A 7,668-nucleotide genomic window follows, 5' to 3' on the forward strand; every position below is an offset into this window, starting at 1 on the left:
GCTTCACGTGGTAATCTTACAGGCAGCAAAGACAAAGATATCCTTTTACTGAGGACTGCAGTGCAGACTGACAGTAGACAACAGGCTGCCCTCAAGCCGTAACAAGTACAGACAGGCAGAACTGAACAAGAGGTAACAGGCTTAGACGACTCGGCTGATGATCTGGGAGAAAATAAGTAATGGCTTTTCCTTGATACATAGTGGGGCTGAGGAGCTGCTGCAGTGACAGATGAAGGGATATGTGAGGTCAAGACTCTGTAGTGACAGCTGTTGGATGGGTACAGAATGAGAATGCTGTATACCTATAAACCCATAGGTATTAAGTGTGTGTGTATACAGTTTTTTAATGTACATTGGTTTATTGTCAAAAGGAGGAACCAATGGCAAAGGGAAGGCAGGACTGTATTATTACCACTTTATATGGTACACCTTGGTAGTACCGGGTTGGCCCTCCTTTTGCCTTCATATCTGCCTTAATACTTCATGTCATAGATTTAACAAGGTGCTGGAAACATTACTCAGAGACTTTTGTTTATATTGACATGATAGTGATGATAGTGCAGGTTTGGAGAGCCCAAGCGAACTGCAGTCTCAGTTTCCTGTTCCTAGCTGACAGGAATGGCACCCAGTGTGGCCTTCTGCTGCTGTAGCCCGTTTGCATCAAGGTTCTGCATTCCTTGTAATGAGTGGTTATTTGATTTACTGTTGCAGCTTCTGAAACACTTTGACCAGCCCGTCTGGAACCAACAGCAATGCCATGTTCAAAGTCACATGGTAACAGAGAGAGAGAGGGAAACAGTGGCGCGACTATAAGAATAATAAAATCAAGTCAGAAATAAAATAAAAAACATCACATCATAAAACTGAAACTTATCATCACACAGGACCCAGGAGCTCAATAATGAAGTCTGAGAAAGTCTGAGGAAGAGGCAGTAAAATCCTTTAATGGGAGCTGTTTGGTGTGCGGATCAATCTATTATCATATCATCAGGACTTTCTGGCCTTTATTTAATTTCATTGAGAGCAAAGATCTGTTTACGGTGTTTCTTTTTCACACCATTTTTCTTTATTTGGCTTTGTGCAGTTGAGTATTTTCACTTTGAAACAGGAATCAGTATCCCTGCACTGCTGTTCCAAGTAGACTGGTGTCTATAATATATTATATCTTAATACTAAAGTTACATCGTCAAATGGTACAGAGTGGTCTAGCATGAACTATGAATACTATGAATAGGCTTTCACATACTACCTAACATGAGGCAAAGAACAGAAGCAGTGGAGCTGAAGACTAAACTGCTACGCTGCTAATATAATTTCTTTCTTTACCTGAAAGAACCACCATATCACACTGTGCTCGTTCCTCAGAGAACTCGTAATAGTCGCACGCACATTGCCACCTTTAATTAATGCACAGTAATCATCCCACTCAATATGGTTACCAATATGTAAAAGAGCCAAATATGATTCTGCTGTGTAGTAAAGGCAAGGTCGTGTGTAAGACTGAGCAGCAGCAGGACTCTCTCTTCTCTGTTTCTGTTTGCTTTAACACGACAGAATTCAAATCTTTGGTTGTCCATTGACAACTAACTAATCAAAATCAAAGGGAGACAAATCCCATAAACACACACGAGCTGTGAGCGCGGGTCCATAGGTGAGAGAGAGACAAGCAGAGGGGGAGAAAGAAGATTAAGGAAGGATTCTCCCCAGACGTCTTCTTCCCACTTTCTTCTGGTAGAAGTCATTAAGATTCATACCCCTGATCCTTTACTCTGTGCGGCTCCTCCGCTGCTCGCTCCGTGCATCTCTAGCAAGCAAAAAAAAACTAGACAGAACCTGGACGCCCACGCCAGAATTAAAATGGTGATGCAGCACTTGTTTTCTGTCAACAAGAGTGAACATACTGAAAAAGAGAGAGAGAAAGAGAGAGTGAGGTAGCACAAGAAGAAGAGGGAGAGAGCGAGAGAGTTCGGGGCTGACTGCTGGTTGGTATTCCTGAGGCTTAGCCAGAGAGGCTGATGGTGCAGAGTGGACATCAACAAGGAATTTCAATGTGGATACAATGGCTTGCAGTTTTCAAGCCTTTTATAATAGTGTCTACAAATGACACACTGAAGTGGTTAACATTAAACAACATGAAATCTTCCCTCATTACCTCATCAGCATAAAATGTCATTTTAACACATGTTAATTGTACTTCACATTGTGTATTTTCCTATTATACGGTAAGTTTTATAAGACAACGAGGCAAATATGTTTTTGAGTCATTGCAGCTGTTTTGTTTTGTTTTTTTCAAATCTACTTTTTTGGGCACAGACGAGTAGCCCTGTAGTCAAGAAGAGGCAAGCATCTTCATTTTCCTGTGCAGTTAAGAAAGCGATTTGAAACCCGTCAGTGATCTGTATGAGTATTTCACCAATTTATGTACAAAAATCAGTTAGGTAGATGAACTTATGATTAGGATTTGCGAGAGTTAAGATGAAAGAATCAGTGTTTGGGGCTGAGCCTCCAGCACATGGCACCGTCTCAGCCCCAACGTCGGCCAGGCAGCCATAAGCATCTGGATCCAGCCTCCCTCCTTTCTCAAGGGGGAAACCTAGCTCTCCCTAAACCCAACCAATTCACTCAATAAACAGCTGGATTATTACATAAGACACAACGGGGGCTTAATAGCCCCAAGTTCTTTGAAAAACCTGAAAAAAAAGAGAGAAAAGATTAGGCAGACTTCTAATTTGCTCATGCAGTTTGGAGTTCAACAGTCATTGACAATCATGCGGCCATGTTCATTCATCTACCGGGGCCAAAGAGCTTCAAGGCTGTCAAGCCCCGGCTCAACAATTTTCAATTCCTTAATAATTTATTGATGGCGGGCAGTCAAATTGCATATCAATAATGTACAAGGGCTCAGTACAATGTTGATACGAAATACCCTTTCAGCTGGGCTCATTCATGCTCACAGACCTGCAGACATATGTACCGTGTTTAGTCCCACGTGGTCCGGCGCTGGCACGTTGCATGAATACAATCTGCTTCTGTGAGCTGTGTAAGTCTAGTTGATGATAGAGCATCTAAAAAAAAGGCCTCTCATGTTTTCATGTTTCAGGATAAAGCCTCAGAGGAGGAGGAGAAGAATTAAGCTTTTCATGTGGGGGCTGGGACAGAGCAGCAGATCAACTACAAAGACACCGATATGAAGAACAATGACAAAGCAATCGCTGTGTAAAGTGATACAAGCGTGATGCTGTAATAATATATGTTCTTTATATTGTTACACACTCTTTCTCTCCATACATGCAGAAAGAAAGTTTGCACGCGTGCGTTTCCCCGACACTTGTCTTGGTCTTCGATTGGGCAGCTATACTGTGGGTTTGGGCATGAGCCAATCACGCGTGTAGGACAAATTAAGTGACCAATGGCGGATTTCCATCTAGGTCAGCATCTTTTATTCAGGAGTCATGCGTACACAGTTACATGCCATCCCGCCCTGGGGGCCCTGCGGAGACCCACTCTGCCATAGAGAGATGGTCCACCATTTTGTTCTGTTTTGAAAATGATCTCCATGCATGAGATTAGCTGGGGGGCCCGCGAGCTCTTCCCTTTGTTGTGCATCCCAGTTTGGATTTTCCCGGTTGGTGTCTGTGCGAGTGTGCTGGGAGTGTGCACGTGCAGGGCGTGCATCCGTGGCGGCGAGCTGCATCTGTGCATGAGCGTGCATATTGCCTGTGTGTCTAAGAATGTGTTTAATGGGGGCTTTTGCTCTGAGCAGGGGAAAATGCAATCCTGATGGAGACATCCGATGCCCCACTCAGTGGTCTGCTGCTGAGCTTAAAGCACATCTCCGGCTTTGGCCTTAATAGCAATGCATACTTTTTCGTTCATACCTCTACATGTACAGCAGGTATCTATGCCTCTTTGCACGAGGAAGGGTCATGGACTAAACATTTATGAAGGTCATTTCTTAAACTGTGCCTGACACTGCACTGCTGTTCCCAGCATCTACGCTTTTGTAGGAGGCTTGTACCTTGGATGCATCGGTTGGTGTGTTGTTTTACATAGCTTAAAGAAAAAACACCTTTAACGTATGAAAAATAATGTATACAAGTGGCTACAAAAGTATGTAAAGTTGGTTTTAAAGCTGATGTTGCCACTGCACCAAAATGTAAAAAGCTGTCTCTCTCAGCCGTTGGTTTCCCTCCACAGACTTAAAGCAGCAACAAAGCAACTAGACAGAGAGACAGAGAGTGAGAGATAGAGAGGGAGAGAGACTGGGGTATGTGGTTGCTATAGTAACCATCTGGTGGGTCTGAACTGTTTCTCCCTGGCATTCATTTCATCATATCGAGCCCCTGTCTCTCTCTCTCCTCTCTCTCTCTCTGTACGTCTACTCTCACTTTTGTTTTTCCCTCTCTTTTTTCCCCTCCATCTCTCTTATCTCCTGATCCCCATCTCGTGCCGCTCTCCCACTCTTTCCAAGCCGCCTGCCTTCCTCCTTCTCTTCCTCCTCCTCCCCTTTTCTCCTCCGGTTCTCCTCACTTTTGTTGCAAAGCAGTCGGAGATGGAGATTGTTTAATGTTAAATGCGCAGTGGTCATTCCATCTCTGTCTTTTTGGCTGTCCGTCCATTTTTTAATCACCCTGCCCTGACAGACCCATCTGTTAATCCTGGACCTTTTCACAAAAAAAAGAGAGAAAAAAAGATGAACTCAATTCGTACAGCCAGAATTTTTGGGCAGGATTCAGGTTTTGGGAGATGAGCAGAAGCTGGACTGATATCTAAGCGCAAACTTGCTTGAACGATTGACGTCATCTGTAATCACGATTTGGATGCAACCAAAGCGGGTTTTTACCATCATATCATTGAGGAGAGTTGCTTTTTTGGATAGATCTCTCTTTAAAGATGTGACGTGTAACTCCACTCGGGAGCAAACAGAATATTCTGGAGTGGTCTAAAGGGATATTTATTTTATTTTTCCAACCAGAGCTGCCTGCATTTCCCCCCTTTTCCTTCTTATCAGCAGTTGCCCTTGTGATTTCCCAGCAGAGTCTCAATCAGCAAGAGAATACCTGATCCCAATGCCAAATAAGGTTGCCCGCCACGTAGATACACACTGATATTTTTGCGTACACACACACACAACAAAATAAAAAGAAACATCAACACATGCATGCATAACCGCACACACGCAGTGGAACCAAATGCAAATGTCGCCTCTGCCATTTGCATGCGCACACATTATATTGCTGAGCCATATAACACCCACTGATTCATGCCAAAACCAAGAGAGCGGGTGATTTTCCCAGGGAGTGGTTCAGCGTGTCAGGTCACAGTGGGTATTTCCCTTGCAGAAACAAAGGTCAGATTCAGGGGTGCAGTGGAGAGCAGCATAGTTTGGGATTTCCGAGGGGGACAGCCGTGTGAGAAACTGCCCGAGTGTGTGTGTGTGTGCCGCAGCTAGCAGGGTGTGGTTTCTTTTTTCCTCCACTTTCTGTCAGCGACCTGTAAATGCTCTCTCCCATTCTCTCTGGCTTGTCTCTTCCTGTCCTTCACAGTGCTCCTCTTCATCCTCTTTCTGCCTCGTCTTCTTCACCTGTCGGAGCTTATGTAACCTAACAGCTACGCAGAGCTTGACTTTCATCTGCCCCCCCCACTCCGTCACAGCACTGGTGATTACTTTCTCATGAGTGCTCACCACAAAAACTCAACTGCCACAATATTATCCAAGAAGCAACTAAGCATATTAAACTATTAATGACAATAATAAAGAATCTGTTGATTCGTACGTGTCATTTTTTGAGCATCTTTTAACAGTGATGGCCACACAGGAAAAGTCTGGGCAACATCTCCTGCGCCTCTCTGCATCAGGAGTTCTAGTTCTGCTGAACTACGACATAAGAGAGAGAGAGAGAGTCCTGAAGGGAAATCCATTGTGAAAGAAGGTGGTTGAAATGCAATTTCCTGAGGTAAAAAGATTTAAAAACCTTATTTTGCGAGCAAAGCCAGCAAACTTTATCAGGCTTGACCGGCTGATTCTATAAAGGCCGTTTTTTATATCACAGTGACCATTGACATTAAAGTTAATTTATATAATATTTTATAGTAACTGCCCAAATAACTGCACAGAGACATTTCAGCCCCGGCTAAAGATATATCCCCAGAGTGAGACAAAACTGCATGTTTATCTGTGAGCATGTATTAGCGGTGTAAGCTAGCAGTGATAAATTGTATAATATAAAATGGCTAAATGAATTCTATTGTGATGCACAATGACGCCCCCAGAGTTGTAAGTTGTGCTATTTATCCAGTGTTTTGATATACCTATGCTTTAAAATATTCCAGAATGACACGTGAGTAAGTTTATTATAGTCAACTAATATAATCTAAAAACCAAACCAGGTGAGAAAAGCTGAAATAAACGGTGAAAGACAGACATTTTACAGAAAATGTCTTCTTTTTTTTATACTGTGAAAAAAAAAAATTGTAGATTGCGAAAAAACTGGAATATAAGAATCTGTTTCTTGATTACTTTGGTGTGGTATGAATGCCAACGGGAGAGGAGGGCCTTAATCAATACAAAAAGCTGTAAAGCCTGTCAAACACAAACTTCAAAAACTTCAAAAGCCTGACCACCTTTTAGCGGCCAGGCCCCCCCTGATGTTTGACACCCCTGTTCAATGGGATGACTTCATGTTTACATGACTCTGAGTGAGCTGCCTTCACAGGTTGTGCTGTTTGTATTGTGGTACCTGTGTTGGGCTTTTTTAAAAAAAAAAATCTCCTAAATAATACAGTTAAATAATAATTTCTCACTATAAATACAAAATAAAACTAATATAAAAATGCTAAACTGTGACAGCTACGTCTCACCACTCTGCAGCCACTTTGGTAATGCCTCGGGGCAGTTATCTTTCACTCTGATCATGTATCTGCTTTTAGTCCAACACATATGTAACCTCACTTTCTATTTCCAACCTTGCACCATACATAATGAAGTTTATCCATAACATGTAATTTTAATTTTTCTTTTTTTTTTCTCTCATAAAGTTTAGAAACCTTTTTCAATACTGAAGTCTGCTGATCCATTTTTTCCAAGTCAAAGCTCCAAAAAAATCACTCAAAGGGGACTTCTGTCTCCAGCTGGAATCGACCTTCCACTCAACAAGTAAATGGGATAACCACAACGCTGTGGAGCCAGTACAGAGGTAAATAGGAGATGGGAACCAGTGATCTGTTCTTCGACCACTTTTCTTGCATTTATTCTCTTGGTCATTGTTTATATGGTGCAAAAAAAAGAAGCTATTTTTATGCACACAGATCTGTTATTTATTGTTCTGCACCCACGTGAATGTGGAATCTCCCAGAACTTCCTCTCAGCTTTGACACCGTTCACAAAGCTTTGCATGACTTGCAAAACTTTTTTTAATGCTGATGAAAGAACTTGCTCAACAATTTGGTCCAAATGAAGGAAAAACTCTCTTTTCAGTAATACTTCATAGATTCAGCTCATCTTTAAGCTTCACAACTTGTGGGAAACGAGAAGATAAAACTCGGCTTTCTTCTAATGCTAAAAGAGAGACATTTGTTGCAGCTATAACAGTTTTGTTTGCTTGGCTGTGTTCTGTAAATGCTTTTCTGGGATACTGTATATCTCTAATATACAATTAGTAAGGCTAT

Source organism: Oreochromis aureus, linkage group 5 (genome assembly GCF_013358895.1).
Source record: "Oreochromis aureus strain Israel breed Guangdong linkage group 5, ZZ_aureus, whole genome shotgun sequence".
Classification (NCBI taxonomy): Eukaryota; Metazoa; Chordata; class Actinopteri; order Cichliformes; family Cichlidae; genus Oreochromis; species Oreochromis aureus.